Source organism: Narcine bancroftii, chromosome 1 (genome assembly GCF_036971445.1).
Source record: "Narcine bancroftii isolate sNarBan1 chromosome 1, sNarBan1.hap1, whole genome shotgun sequence".
Classification (NCBI taxonomy): Eukaryota; Metazoa; Chordata; class Chondrichthyes; order Torpediniformes; family Narcinidae; genus Narcine; species Narcine bancroftii.
Genome location: NC_091469.1, coordinates 318,403,745 through 318,419,487, shown reverse-complemented (window position 1 = coordinate 318,419,487; position 15,743 = coordinate 318,403,745). Strand labels below are relative to the sequence as shown.

Below are 15,743 nucleotides of genomic sequence, written 5' to 3'. Positions count from 1 at the left end.
GTGAACTTGGAGGAATGAGAAGTGAGATTGGACTGTGAACCAAAGAACTTTTCTGAACTTACACGCATGCTACATACACATGCGCTTAGAATTAGAAGAGGGTTAAGTAATTCAATAGACCAATGAAATCTTGGGCTATGCAGACAGCCATGATATAAAGCGCTTCTATGATGCGCTTAAGGCTGTATACAGACCCAGACCTCCGGCTCTTCACCCCTCCTCAACGCAGATGAGACGCAGCTGCTGACAGAGAAGAAGCAGATTCTGGAGCAGTGGGCTGAGTACTTTTAAAAACATCCTTAACCGCCCTGCTGACATCAACGACGAGGCCATTGCCCGCCTGCCCCAGGTAGAGATCAACAAGAACCTCAACATCCTCCTCACAGTAGATGAAGTCAGGAAGGCAGTGAAGGAGCTCTCCTGTGGCAAAGCACCAGGACCCGATGCAATACCTGCTGAGGTATATAAAACAGGAGGCCCTGTCATGATGCAAAAGCTGACTGTACTTTTCCAGTCCATGTGGAGAAAGGGACAAGTCCCACAATAGCTGAAAGATGCCAGTATAATCCATATCTACAAGACCGCCAGTCTTGCGACAACTACCGAGGCATCTCCCGCTTGTCCATTGCAGAGAAGATTCTAGTCTGCATCCAGCTCAAATGCCTTCTCCAACATCTTGAGCAAGGTCTGCTCCCAGAAAGCCAGTGCGACTTCCATGCTGAACGTGGGACCACGGACATGATTTTTACTGTGCGCCAACTCCAGGAAAATTGCCAGGAGCAAAATAGCGACCTCTTTGTGACCTATGTCGATCTAACCAAGGCTTTTGATACCGTCAGCAGAGAAGGCTTGTGGAAGATCATGGAGAAATTTGGCAGCCCCAGCAAGTTCATCACAATCATCCAGCAGTTTGATGACGGTATGATAGTGAAAGTTCTGGATGACAGCGATGAGTCAGAAGCCTTCTCAGTGACAAATGGTGTCAAACAAGGCTGCATTCTTGCTCCGACTCTGTTCAGAGTGGTATTCTTTGGCATGCTGACAGATGCCTTCTGTAATTATGAAGAAGGAATCCACATCAGGTACAGGACTGACGGCAGGTTGTTCAACCTCAGGCGCCTGCAGTTACAAAGGTGCAAGAGACTGTCATCAGAGAATTTTTGTTTGCTGATGACTGCGAACTCAACGCCAGCCCAGAGCAGAAGATGCAACGAGAAATGGACTGCTTCTCACAAGCCTGCGACAACTTACGGTCTCACTATCAGTGCAAAAAGACTGAAGGTATGTACCAGCCTGCCCCAGGAAAGCCATACCAGGAGCCGCGCATCACGGTGAAGGGCCAGAACCTCCAGGCAGTCGACAACTTCACCTACCTGGGCAGCACACTCTCTCGCACAGTGAACATAGATGCTGAGATCAACAACAGGATAGCCAAAGCCAGCGCCATATTTGGGAGCCTCCGTGAGAACGTCTAGGAGTGGAGAGGACTCAGCCTTACCATAAAGCTGAAGGTCTACTGTGCAGTGGTCCTTACCACCCTCCTTTATGCCAGTGAGACCTGGACTGTCTACAGCAGACACGCCAAACAGCTCAACTACTTTTACCTGAGCTATCTCCGCAGACTCCTCCACATCAGGTGGCAGGACAAAGTCCCCGACACGGAAATCCTGGAACAAGCTTGGCTCTGCAGCGTCTACACCCTCCTGCTGAAAGCCCAAGCCAGGTGGGCTGGATATGTGGTCAGAATGCAAGACAGCCGATTGCCTAAGCAGCTGCTGTACAGAGAACTGTGTCAGGGCAAGCGCTCAGTCGGGGGGCAGAAAACATGTTACAAAGACTATCTCAAAGCATCCCTCAAAGGCCTGGATGTCGACATCAACACATGGAAGACCCTTGCCCTCGACCATCCAGCTTAGTGCAGCAAGATCACCGCAGGAGCCCGTGCAGCTGAAGTCAGGTGCATCACTGAGACACAACGAAAGCGTGCTGTGCGCAAGGCCCGAGCAGCATTCACTGCCATGACAGGACCCACCCACTTGTGTTCCACATGGGGGCAAGCCTTCAGTGCCCAGATTGGCCTCACCAGTCACCTCCAGACCCACAGCCACCAATCTCCAATTTGACTTTGAAGCCATGGTCATCTTCAACAATGAGGGGCAAACAACAACCCAATAGTGATAAGTTAAAGTTTGATTCTATTTTCATGTTTAAAGATAATTAAAAGCAACTTTTGTTTAAGTAACCATTTGTCTTGGTTAGTATCTATTGCTGCTGGATTTTGGGGTCCACTGGGCTCGTAACATTACTAAGCAACATATTTATGGAAATATTTGATGATTAGAGACAGGATACATAAGATGAAATTAAATTAGTGATTTTAATTGCTTGCAATATAAAATTTCCAATGTTACCAATGTATTAAGTCCCTTAATTTTATTGTAGCGTGAGAACCATGGAGGCACAATGGAACAATTGAAGAGAAAGTACTAACATTTGAACAAAAAGACAATTTACATATATGTTATAACTGACTTCTCCATGGTGCTCGTGGAACTTCTGGAAGAAACAATGGTGGACAGCTGGTAAAACCTTATTGTTGAACTTACACTGGACAACAAAGATTTTTATTCCTGAACAATTTTGGGTGCATTTTATGGATTTTTGGCTGCTGATCACGAAAATCACCCTAACATTTTCTTATCACATACCTTTTTAAAGATATTACATATTTTGTGATTTCCCATCATATGTTAAAAGTACTAGTATATTCAAGTCAAGTCACGTCTATTTGTCATTCCTACATAACCCTTGCTTTGTCCAGGGAAAACAAGATCTCATTTCTCCGGACCATGGAGTTGGTTACATGGATAAATGACCTCAGAAACTATTTTTATAAATAACATATCATTCATTAAATATCACTGCTAGCCCTGTGTCCCCGGAGTTCAGAAGCCTCACGGTTTGGGGGAAAGAACTGTCTCATAAATAATGTCCACAAAGCAAGTTGTTTTGTCCAGTCCAGGTGTTAACCCTGCAGCGTGGCATGGTTGACATAATGGTTAGTGCAACTCTGAATCCTGTGCTGTCTATAAGGAGTTGATATGTTCTCCCCAGTCAGCATGGGTTTTACCCGGGTGCTCTGGTTTCCTCCCACCATTTGAAACGCACCAAGAGTTGTAGGTTAATTGGGTGTAAGTGGGCAGCGTGGGCTCATGGGCTGAAATGGGCTGTTACCATGCTGCATGTCTAATGCAATGTTATATTAGGCTTGGGCATACTTAGTCAGGGTAGATGCAAACAGGCTATAAAAGCAGCTCACATATACAGATGCTGTGCATTACATTGATACTGATTGAATGCATGTTGATGCACATGTTCTTCAGGTAATAGTGTGGTGAGTGTACTTAACAATAGCATTTATTGCTCTCAGGAAAATGAATACAACAGAAATGTCTCTTCAATGTTACAACAGCTGCAATATATTCTGTTACATTTGTGGCAAGGAAATGTTAATTTAAAGTTTCACCAACTTCCTATTGTAATGATAAAGCACTAGTCATCATCCTGACCACGAGAGGGAGTCAGAGACTAGTTTGTTGCTGCTCAGTTTGATTCAAAATGATGCCTCCACATGGTCCTGACTGAGTTCTTTAGCTAATAAAGAATAGTTGTTTTAAAAGAATCCAAGTTTCTTTATTACAATAAGAAAAACATCACAACTATGTGATACAGAAAATCTGAAATTAACTTTGTGTTCAGCTTGAAGTTGTTTATCATAATCCCCAATATTTTTTCAGGAAGCAAATCTTTTGAAAAAAATTGTTGTCCAGTGTTATGAGAACCAAAAGAGAATATTTTTACTGTATTGTTGAAAATTCAATTGTTTTGCCATGTATAAAAATAAGAGAAATGCAAGCATTAAAAATGCACATAGGTATTTTTGACAACAGTTGGGAGATGAGACAGGATAATGGATATCCCTGCCAGTGAAATCTGTCACCGTGGGCTGCAGTTGGACCCATCTGGAAGTCAAAAATGTTCTCTGAAATTTTTGTGCTTCATGAAATGTTTTCCAATCCATGGAACTGTGTACAACACCCTCCAATAAAGAGAGAGCCTACCAATTGAACCCAGAAGGCTTTCACCTGGAAGATCCTTATCCCAAAATAAGCAGAAGCTAAGCCTAAAGCAACGATTTATGTAGCAAAACCATGGCCAATATTTCAAGTGGCCAAAGCATCTCCAGCCAGTTCCTGAGTCCCAGATAATCACAAGAACCTATCTTCAGTTACTCCTTGTGATAGCAGAAAACATTCCAGGGCAGTGGATACAGCAAGGTTAAAGATTCAAATGGAACACTGAAGACCTGTGCTCCAGAATTGGGTCACCACTAGGCAGGTGGTTCCATTACAGCTCCCACACCAGCAGCTATCGGAAAGGATGTCAAGCCTATGACATAGGAGTAGAACGTCCTGTCAAAATTGCTGTTTTGCAGGACTTAGACATCAGTCATAGTGTCTGGAATTCTCCAGGGCCAATGGGCTCAAGGACTCATTCGAGTCTTGGTCCTAACGTGGTCAAATGGCTCGCATTATTGAGATGAGGTAACTGCCTTTGGCATCGATCTAGCATTCAAACAAATGTGGGCACTGAAAGAGCTGGATTTCCTCTTTAATGCTATTATTTCTTAATTTCGCTAAATACCTTCTCTTATTCCATAGTCCTTGGAACATCTGGTTTGTTTTCTCCCTTTGTGGCCTTCTCTACTTTGGAGAGTCTGGGAGACCACTTTGCTGAGATCTTTTGCTCTGTCCACACTAGTGACAGGGACCTCCCAGTGGCCAACCATTTCAGTTCTGCGTCCCACTCTCCTACTGTCCATGGTCTCATGTACTGTCCCACCCAGGCCACTCGTAAATTGGAGGAACAACACCCGATTTTCCGTCTGGGCGCCCTCCAGCTGTTTGGCATTAACATCAAATTCTCCAGTTCCTACTAACCTACTCTCCTTCACCCCCACCCCCTTTCCTTCCCCCTGGCTCCTTTCCCTCAGCTCTCCACCCTCTTCCCTCTCCATTCACTCAGCTGTCCCTCCTCCTCCCGCTTACTGCTGCGCCCTCCCTGCCTTCTCCACCGATTACCTCCTGCCTTTGGGACTGCGCTCCTCCCCCCCCACACCTCCCCCTTTCCTTTTTATTCAGGTGCCTGCCGACATTTTCTACACACCTTGATGAAGGGCTCAAGCTCAAACCATCGGTACGGTACCTTTATCTTCGCTACATAAAGGATGCTGTTTGACTTGCTGAGGTTTGCCAGCACTGTATTTTTATTTGAACCACGGTGCATGCAGATGTTCGTGTTTTCCTTTACTTCTTCTTTCTGGTTGGGTACACTCATCCTCTCCTCTTTTGTATTTCTCCTTGTCACACACTATGTTGAAATCTGGCACAACATGATCACTAGCAGATTAATAATCATCTGTCCTTTGTCTGTTCACTAAATCTGGGCTGTATTTTATTTCCAAATCTTATCTGGACTGTATTCCACTGGCTCTTAAGTCGTATTTGTCACCAAGTTCGAGCTGGTGCACTGTGTTCAGAGGTGGTAGATTACATGGATTAGGAATGACCATTATCCAGAGGAGATGATACTTTGGGAATCAGATACAGTACAACTCCAATTATCCAAAATTGGATTCCCTAAAATCATCAGTTATCCAAATTTGTTTAAAAAATTTCAGATAAACAAGGATATCTGAAATCCTCATTTATCCAAAACCTTTTTAGGCTCCCAGTGCTGGCAGCAGACCAGCAGACCACAGGCTCCTGGCTGCAGCAGGGACCTTAAGCTCCTGGGCAGGAGCAGGACCCTCAGGCTCCTGGCACGGGCAGGGCCTCGGCGGGGAGGTATTGGTGATCGGCGGTGACCAGCATTTTTATTTTGGTGAGTATTAAACTTTATTTTAATGCTTAAAAATCTTTCCCTTGTTGATTGTCTGTTGTCTAAACACTGTTACAAGTGATTTGATGTTGCTATTATTTTTAAAAGACAGGTGCTCTGAAAAAAAGTTCATCTGAAAAAGGCCCGGTCCTGACCATTTTGAATAACCGGGGTTGTTCTGTACATTTTTTAAAGGGAGGCAGGAATTGGGAATGTCATGGAGGGGGTCAGGTTGTGGAGCAGGAGTAAGCTGGAGATTGAGGTGGGCTTGTTGTGTGTCGGGTCTTTGAAACCAGGGCCAAAGATGATGGGATGTAATTTACTTGTCTGCCAGCATCTCTGTCTTGTTCTTTGCTGGTCAGATTCAGCTATCTGTCAAATGCCCAGTGATGAATATTTCATAGGTTACATGATCCAAGTTCCTCTAAAATGCTATGAGAGGTTTGAGTCTGGGAATAATTTCAAGCGGATATCTGAATCATATCAAGAGCATAAAACTGGCTCATGTCGGGAATTAAATTTACAGCCTGGAAAAAAGTTTTATGAAAAAAAATAATTTTAATTGACTAGTGTGGTTGAGTTTCTTGGCATTTGTTCCATGCAGTTATTATAAATTAAATCAAAATATTTTCAGTTTGTCAGATAAAGATCCCTTAGAAGATGAGAAGTGAGTAGTGTGAAAATGACCAAGGTCTGAACAAGTGTTTTGTGTCAGTTTTCACAGGGGGGGGGTCAAGGGTAACATGCTAAAGGTTGATCTTAAGGATGTGAAGCCAGGTGGGGATGTCCGTACAGTCGTTCTCACTGAAGAGTTACAGCTTGGTAAACTAGTAGGCCTAATTTTTTAATTAAAAAAATTAAATTTAGACACACACAGCATGGTAACAAACCATTTCGGCCCGCGAGCCCATTTACAGCCCATTAACCTACAGTCCCCGGTACGTTTCGAATGGTGGGAGGAAACCAGAGTCCTCCCCAGGGAAAACCCACACAGACGTGGGGAGAACGTACAAACTCCTTACAGACAGTGCAGGATTCAAACCCCCGTCCTCATCGATGGTGCTGTAAAGGCATTGCACTAACCGCTACATCAACCGTGACACCCCTTATGTTATAAAAGAAATGGCAGATGTTATTGCTGATGTGTTAGTGTTAATTTACCAATATTTACTGGATTCTGGGCAGGTTACGGTAGAATGAAAGGCAGTAAATATAATGTTTTAAAAATAAGTTAGACCAAAGGTAGGTGCCTATAAGCCACTCAGCTTAACGTTCGTAGGTAGAAAAATGCTTGAAGTTATCATAAAGGAAGAAATAGCGAGACCCCTGGATGGAAATTGTTCCATCAAGCAGATTCAAGAAGGCCAGGTTATGTCCAGCTAATTTATTGGAGTTCTTTGAAGATGTATTATGTGCAGTGGATGGAGGGGTCAGGTGGGTGTGGTATTCTCAGGTTTCCAGGAGACATTCAGAAAGGCTCTGCCCAAAAGACATCTGCATAAGGATACATGGTGTTTGGTATTCGCATGGATCATGGATTGGTTCACTAATAGATGGCAGAGAGTTGGGATAAATGGGCACCTCTTGAGTTGGCTTTCAAGTGGTATTTGGGGCCAGAGGGATCAGGGCAAGGCCCACAACTGTTCCCAATATACATAAATGATATGGAAGAAGGCACCGAGGGCATTGCATCTAAACTTGCTGATGAGACTAAAATGAGTGGAGGCAAATGAGTTGCAGATCTGCAGAGAGATATAGACAAGTCAACTGACTGGGCAACTGAAGTCCAACACTGGCAAATGTGAGGTCATTCACTTTGGAAATAAGAATGGCATTTAAATGGTGAATGAACAGAGCATGCCTTCATAAAGAGGGACTTAGGAGTGCTTGAGCATGAATTGTAACAAAAAAAAAGTTTGTAGATGCACAAGTAATGAAGAAAGCAAATGGGTTATTGTCCTTAAAAATGAGAGATATTCAATTTATGAGCAGGGAGGTTCTGCTGCAACAGTACAGGGTTCTGGCGAGGCTATACCCGGAGGACTGTACGCAGTTTTGGCCTCCTCACTTGAGAAATGGCATGTGGTTCCTTCAGAAAATATATACTGGTTTTAGAGCAGTGGTTCTCCATCTTTTCCTTTCCAATCACATACCCTACTTTAAGTATTCCCTATGCCATCGGTGCTCGATGATTAGTAAGGGATTGCTTAAGATTAAGTTTGAAACCCACTGTTTTAATCGTCCCTCATTGACTCATTATGTGCACTGTTTCAGAACTTCAAAGGAAATGGGGCAAATGACAATTTTTCTCAAGCAAAATATTTCAGTAACAATTGGATCTGGAGCAGTGATTCTCAACCTCCCTTCCCACTTACATTCCACCTTAAACAATCCCTTACTAATCACAGAGCACCGATGGCTTCAGGATTGTTCAAGTGGGATGTGAGGGGAAATAAAAGGTTGAGAACCCCACTTTTAGAGTTTGGATCTGTAAAGGAGAGAACTATTTCATGAGGAGAGATTGAGTATTCTGGGACTATACTCACTTGAGTTCAGAAGGATGAGAGGGATCTTATAGAGACACATAAAATTGAGAGAAAAAATAAGATAGAAGCAGGGAGGTTGTTTCCACTGATGGGTGATACTAAGGGCTTCTCTGTGGATTGTCACCTTGTCATGGCAGAGAAGTTTGTACGGTCCTGTAATCCCAAGAATGATGTCATCTGGAGCTAGGCTCCTGGTAGGGCCACCCATGGCGGTAAGGTCGAGGGTGAGGTCCCTGACAGAGAACAATCCAATCAAGACTTCAATGGTGGAACAGGCAGACAAAGTTACTCTGAACTCAACGGCTGTGAAGGCTGCAACAAATCCATCAGCTCTAATTGTCGTGGATTCCATGCCATTGGAACTAGTTGGTTGATTTGTGAAGGACTATGTGCTTCTTGGAGTGAAACATCAATAAACGTTAAACAACTACTCGCACAGGTGTCTTCGCCCCATTGGAATGAAGGCCATCATCCTCAGCCAAGTTCACGGGAGTAGATTTAAGACAAAGATAAGAAGGAGCTTATTCCCCAGGGAATAATAAATCTGAAATTGTCTGCCCAAGAAGCGGTCAAGGATACCTCACATAACTTTTTGCGTAGTAGGGGAAATTAGGGATTGTGGGGATCAAAGTCACATTCATCAAGATGCCCTTTGTCGACTACATTTTCCAAATTCTAAGATCAGGGAGTCAACATACCACTGTGTAATTGGATCCTGGATTTCCTCACCTCCAGACCACAATCAGTGAGGATTGGTAAGAACATCACCTCCACAATCTCCATCAGTACCGGACCACCACAGGGCTATGTTCTTAGCTCCCTGCTCTACTCACTTTACACCTACGACTGTGTGACTCGGTACGACAATAACACCATCTACAAATTTGCCAACGATACCATGGTAGTGGGTTGTATAAAGGAAAGGGTTGAGTCAGTATACAGGATGGAGATTGAAAACTTAGCTGAATGGCGCACCGACAACAACCTTGCACTCAATGTCATCAAAACTGTTGATTTCAGGAAAGCCAAAGGTTTACAATCTAGTGATCACTGGGAGATCAGAGGTGGAGAGAGTGAGCAAATTTAAGTTATTGGGAGTCATGATCTCAGAGGATCTTTTCTAGACCCAACACACCAATGGCATCATGAAGAAAGCATGTTAGCACCTCTACTTCCTCAGGAGTTTGGGGAGGTTTGATATAACACCAGAAACCCTAGCAAATTTCTACAGAGGTGTGGTGGAAAATGTACTGACCGGTTGCATCACGGTCTGGTATGGGAACACCAATACCCCTGAGCATAAAGCCCTCAAAATGTAGTGGACACAGGCAAAACCCTCCCTACTATTGAGTACCCCAGTTTACAGGGATGCCATCAGAGAACAGCAAGCAATCATCAAGGATCCACACCACCCAGCACACGCTCTGTTCTCGCTGCTGCCATCAGGAAAGAGGTGTCGGTGCCACAAGACTCGCACCATCAGGTTCAGGAACAGCTGCTCCCCCTCCACCATTGGACTCCTCAACAACAAATGCAATCAAGGACTCTTTAAGGACTCTTACTTGTACACTTTATTGATTTTCTTTTTTGTTTCTCTGTATTGCACAGTCAGTTTATTTACATTCATTATCTGTTTACATTTATTTATTTACATGTTTACGCTGTGTACTGTTTATTTTTTTGCACTACCAATAAGTGGTAATTTTGCCACGTCCGCAGTAAAAAGGAATCTCAGGGCTATATGTGAAGTAAATCACAAAATTCTGTAGACACCGTAGATGAAGTAAAAGCCCCAAATGTTGGAGAAACTCAGCAGGTCAAACAGTGTCCTTTATGTAGCAAAGGTAAAGATACAGAACCGATGTTTTGGGCTTGAGCCCTTCATCAAGATATGAGAGAATGTTGGCATGTGTCCGAACAAAAGGGTGGGGGGGGGGATGATAAGTTGAGAAAGAAGGGAGGGGACAGCAGCGATGAGGGACTGGTAGGGCTGTGTGGGTGAAAGAATTGGAAGGACACAAAAGGGGGAGGGGTTGTAAAGGCGAGCAGGTTTAATGGAAAGCAGCAAAGTCAATATTCATGCCATCTGGCTGGAGGGTGCCCAGCCAGAAAATAGGATATTGTTCCTTCAATCTGCAGGTGGTCAGGGTGGGGACTATACATAAGGCCATGGACAGACATGTGCGTGTAGGAGTGTGACTCAGAATTGAAATTGTTGGCCACTGGGAGGTCACTGTGGATGTGGATGGAGCAGAGGTGCTGGGCGAAGTGATCTCTTTCTGCGACTGGTCTCTCCGATGTAGAGAAGGCCACAGAGGGTGTATCGGATGCAGTAAATAAGTCTTCTGGATGTATGTGTTGTTTCATGTGAAAATCTTGTTTGGGGCCCCGGACTTTTGTGTGGGAGAACGTGTAGACTCAAGTGGTGTACCTTCTGGAGGCACAGGGGAAGGTCTTGGGAGTGCGATGGGTGGGGACCGTAGGGTGAATAAAAGCTCTCGTGAATGGAGGGAGAACAAATGCTTTTATTAGCTTATAACTATGGGCACAGTCTCACAGTGGTCTTCAGAAGGGTTCTGAGTTTAGGCAGGAAACCTGGGATATAGGTGAGCAGATGGGGGTGGAGCTGGGAGGCAAGGCCAGCCATCAGCACAACTCCCTACCAGTGAATCCCAGTTCACTGCAGGGAGGGATGAGGGCATGAGCGAATTGCAGAGGGAGCGGTCCCTGTAGAAGGTCAAGAGGGGAGGAGAGGGAAAGATGTGTCTGATGGAGGGATCCCGCAGTAAGTGCTGGAAATTCCAGCGGATGATGTGTTGGATGCAGAGGCTGGTGGGATGGCAGGTAAGGATGAGGGGGGATTCTATGTTTGTTGTATCTGGGGGACAGTGGGGGCCAGGGCAGATGAGTGGGAAATGGAGGAGGTGCGGGTGAAGGGCTGAGTGGTGGAGGGAGAAGGCAGACATATCATAGGCTCTGGACTGGAAGACGTCATCTTGGGAACAGACGCGGTGGGGACGGAGAAATTGAGAGAAGGGGATGGAATCAGGGTTGTATGGGATGTCATGTAAATCGGAAAAGTCAGGTAGGTGGCGTTGAGTCCGCAGCCTGATCAGCCGTGATCTTATTGAATGATGAAGCAGTTAAGACAGGCTAAGAGCCTACTCCTGCTTCTATGTTCTTGTGCCATAGAGCACAAGAGCCTTTTGGTCCATTATTCTGTGCTTCCATTTAAGCATCCAATCAAACTATTCCTACTCCCAACCCTTTTTATTCAGCCTTATTTTCATCAACCCCGCCCCCCCCCCCCCCCCCCCACCAAGCATCTCCATCCACCCACATCTGTACCTGTTACAGTGGCCATGTATCCCAGATCGCTGGAACTGTGAGGCATCTGCTGGGCTAACAGCACTGGCTTTGATTGGCAAATGAATCCAGCTAGACTCCAGTGTTGGGCCCCCTTCCTTGTTAAAGGATGTTCGTTCAGTCATAGGTGCCAGCTGTTCATTCCGTTGTTGGACGGGGAAGAAGCCCGGCATCAAATTTGGTGTGGCAAAACAACTTTGGTAGGAGAGCAGAGACGGCATGCCTCCTGAGGCAGACCAGTGCTCTAACCCCTGGGTCAAAGGAGAAACAGATGCCATGAGAGTCTGTGGGAAAGGAGAGGAGGAGAGAAGACTCCAGAAATTACAGCAGGCATTCTGATCCATCCTCGCTGTGATTTCACTATCTCGCTCATGCTAATGACCATAAATGTGCACGAATGACTTGCCTTTCTTAGTGCTGAAAAGATTCAACTGCATCAGACAGAGAAAGAAACTGTCCCCCATGATACTGGATAACTGTACACACAACGGAGAAGGGTCTCGTCCGACATGTTTGAAACCAGGTCCTGGCAAACTTGGTCTTTGGAGAGAGAAACATCGTTGTTTATAGCTCCCCGGAGGTTGCCCTGCCGTGTTTTTCCTCAATTTTACATTTTGATTTTGGATTTCTAGCATCTGCTTTCTAATTCTTTGCCGGCATTTTGTTTTGAGTTCCCCGGCTGATAAATAAAATGACAAAATTATAAAGATTGCTGAAGTTAAGGTAATGCTTCACATAACTGACGTCGAGCTGTTATATTTAGAGGAGCTAGCCTTGAGTTACAGAACAGCAAATCCACGTACAACTGCTTTTGATATTTTCTCCCTTATATAAAATCAATTGGCACGTTAGTGCCTCCAAACTTAATGCAGAATTACTGCACAGACATTGCTGAATTGCCTCCTGCAATAATTTGGGCAGCATGTGAAAGGTTAATCCTCCTGAAGGTTTGTTTGCCAGTGAGAGTAGTTTGCTAATATTGGAAATGGGAGAGTAAGGAGGAGTCTCCTTGGGCTGTTTTAATGCAGACTTGGAATCTTAGCATGGTGTTTCAGAATTTGCTCTGAACAGAGCAGATGTGCATCATCTTATTCAGTAAGTTATTTTTTTAATGGTAAATATTGTCACGATGAACTCCGAATGTGAAGTTATAAATGTATGCCTCTCTCTGCCGATTGTCTAGGGTATTGCTTTTATCACTGTAATTATTTTGGATGTCCCATGTGCTACGTGCCTGGGACACTGAGTTGTGCTTTAGGCAGCCTTTGTATCACAAGGAATTAAATTATTGCCAGTACTTAAAATTGAAAGGTTCTGCACAGGACAAAATAAGGTCCAAGGAAATACAGCATTTGCATTCGGAAAAACAACTTTCTTGGAAATCATATTGCTAAATATTGCTTTTTGGATCAATACTGGATTCCTATCACTTTAGGGGAATACTACAGTTGCTGCATTATCTCTGTTGGTTACCTCCATACTGCATGTTTATTGATCTTTTGATTTGAAAGATTAAACTCTCATATTTCTCTTGGTACCGAATTACATTTATCTTGAAAGCTACAGTAGTTGTTTATGTTTGTCTGCTTGATGGGGGTTCTACAATTTTGATCAGATGAATGTTTCCCAAGACATTTTAAAACTGCATTTAAATGAGAATTCCATCCTATAAAGCAAATCATTCATCATTTCCAACTCTCTGGTAGTCCAAGCAAAATTTAACATTAGTTAAGAAAGGAAACCTTCAGAATTCTGATGGTGAATTTCAGTCTCAGATCGGATGTGACAATAGCCGCTTTCAGATGGCTAGAAAGCCAACGTAAGCTCGTCTAAAATACCCGAAGGCGGCTGTCGGGAGGTCACCTGAAAGCGGAGAACCTGGCTCCGAGGAGAACTTACCCAACTCTCCTTGGATAGGTGTTTTCTCCGCTTCTGAGTGCTCCCTCTAGGCATCTGAAAGCTGGCAGGACTACAGCCACAGTTGACAGGAGCCAGCGGCGCCTCCACCCTGCGGACCTTTCAGGTGCCAGAACAACACCTTCAGCGCTGCCACCTGAATGTTGCATCGCACCCGCAGCCAGCTCCGGAGCCGCATTCTCCCAGCTATTCCACCTGAAAGTGGCTGATATTTTAAGCTATTTATGAATGGGAATTGTGGCCCAAACTAAATGCAAACACACAATTAGGTCATAAATGCATTTTAATTTTTCACACATCATTTGGTCTTTGAGCACGATGAATACTTAGTGACATTTTTACAATGTTTTTGTTTAAATCAGGTATAACAAAGGAGTGTATTTCCACTTGCTGAGAAAATTTAAGGAAACCTAATTTGAATTTTGTTTTAAACACAGTTAGAATAATCAAAGCCATTCTCGACCAATCTATTTGTCATCAGTAATTAAGCCACTAACAGATAATCACTGTTGATAATCCATTTACCCACGTTTAGTGTTCACAAATTTTTTTTAAATCAGCTGTGGATTAACTTTAAAATCATCACCATCAGTTTAATTAAATGAATCTTCAAGGAAGTCATCAAAGCTGTCATGGAATGATACAGGCAAATATTTCATGGGATCCCATTAAACAGATAGTTAATGTGGCAGGAGATTAAGGATCAGGTTACTGTTGTCCCAACAACTCTAGGGATCTGGTGAATAGTCCAAGAGACAAGAGTATAATGAATACAATCTGGACGAGACCATTTGGCATTTTGCGTCTGTTCCACCATTCAGGAAGGTCATGCTGGTCTTTACCCTCAAAGTCATTTTCTCTAATGACCTCGAATCCTTTATTTCCTTAAGGTTAAAAATAATATGGATCTCAGTTCTGAATATTTTCAGAGAGTGAGTCTCCGCAGCTCAAAATTCCCAGAAAGTTTCACTGCCTAAGGGTGAGCAGATTTCTACTTGCCCTGGACCCGTTATTCTGGGAAATTGACCTGAGGTTTAACGTAACACAGAGAGAGGAAACATCAGCTCTGCCTCGACCCTGACAAGCCTTATAATAATTCTGTATGTTTCAACTAGATTCTATGCTCTTCTAGGGAGTACATATGTCCATTCAAGGGACAGTGTCCCATCCCAGATATCAATCTGATGAACCATCTCTGCACCCTCTCATTTGCAAGGGCAAACATTCATTTTATAACCATCTTTCAACATTACTATAAATGGAAAGAAAAATAAAAGTGCACAAGAAGTCAGGCAGTGTCGGTGGTTCATTGATCATTCAGGAATCCGATGACAGCGGGGAAGGAGCTGTCTCTGTGCCGTTGAGTGCTCGTCTTTAGGGTCCTGTACCTTTTTCCCCGATGGTAGCAGAGTGAAGAGGGTAAGGCCTGGGTGGTGGGGGTCTTTGAGGATAGAGGCTGATTTTTTAAGACACAGCCTCATGTAGGTGTCTTTGATGGAGTGAAGTCTGGTGCCTGTGATGTCGCAGGCCGAGTTAACAACACTCTTGAGTTTATTCTTGTCCTGAGAATTGGTGCCTCCATACCAGAGAGTGATGCAACCAGCCAGGATGCTCTCCACAGTTTACCTGTAGAGGTTTATGAGAGCTTTCGGTGATGTCCTGAATCTCCTCAGACACCTCATAAAGTATAGCTGTTGGTGAGCCTTCTTCGTGATTGCATCAATATGGAGACTCCTAGACAGATCACCAAAGATGTTTACACCCAGGAATTTGAAGTTCTTGACCCTCTCCACTACTGAGCCCTCGATGAGGACTGGGCCGTGTTCCCCTGACTTCATCCTGAATTCACAATCATCTCCTTGGTTTTGCTGATGTTGAGTGCAAGGTTATTGTTGTTACACCATTCAACAAGCTGATCTCTATCCCTCCTGTACACTTCCTCATTGCCAATTGTAATTCTGCCAACAACTGTGA

At 44.1% G+C, this 15,743-nt stretch overlaps 1 protein-coding gene across 1 annotated transcript in view; it reads left to right on the top strand.

Moving 5' to 3' along the window:
* The first annotated feature begins 12,875 nt into the window (after positions 1-12,875).
* The window catches only part of LOC138747501 (collagen alpha-6(VI) chain-like), a 151,849-nt gene continuing 148,981 nt past the window's right edge, over positions 12,876-15,743 (top strand). The window contains exon 1 of the mRNA XM_069906770.1: positions 12,876-12,947. The gene's annotated coding sequence lies outside the window, so the exon portion shown is untranslated. The remainder of the gene's footprint in view (positions 12,948-15,743) is intronic.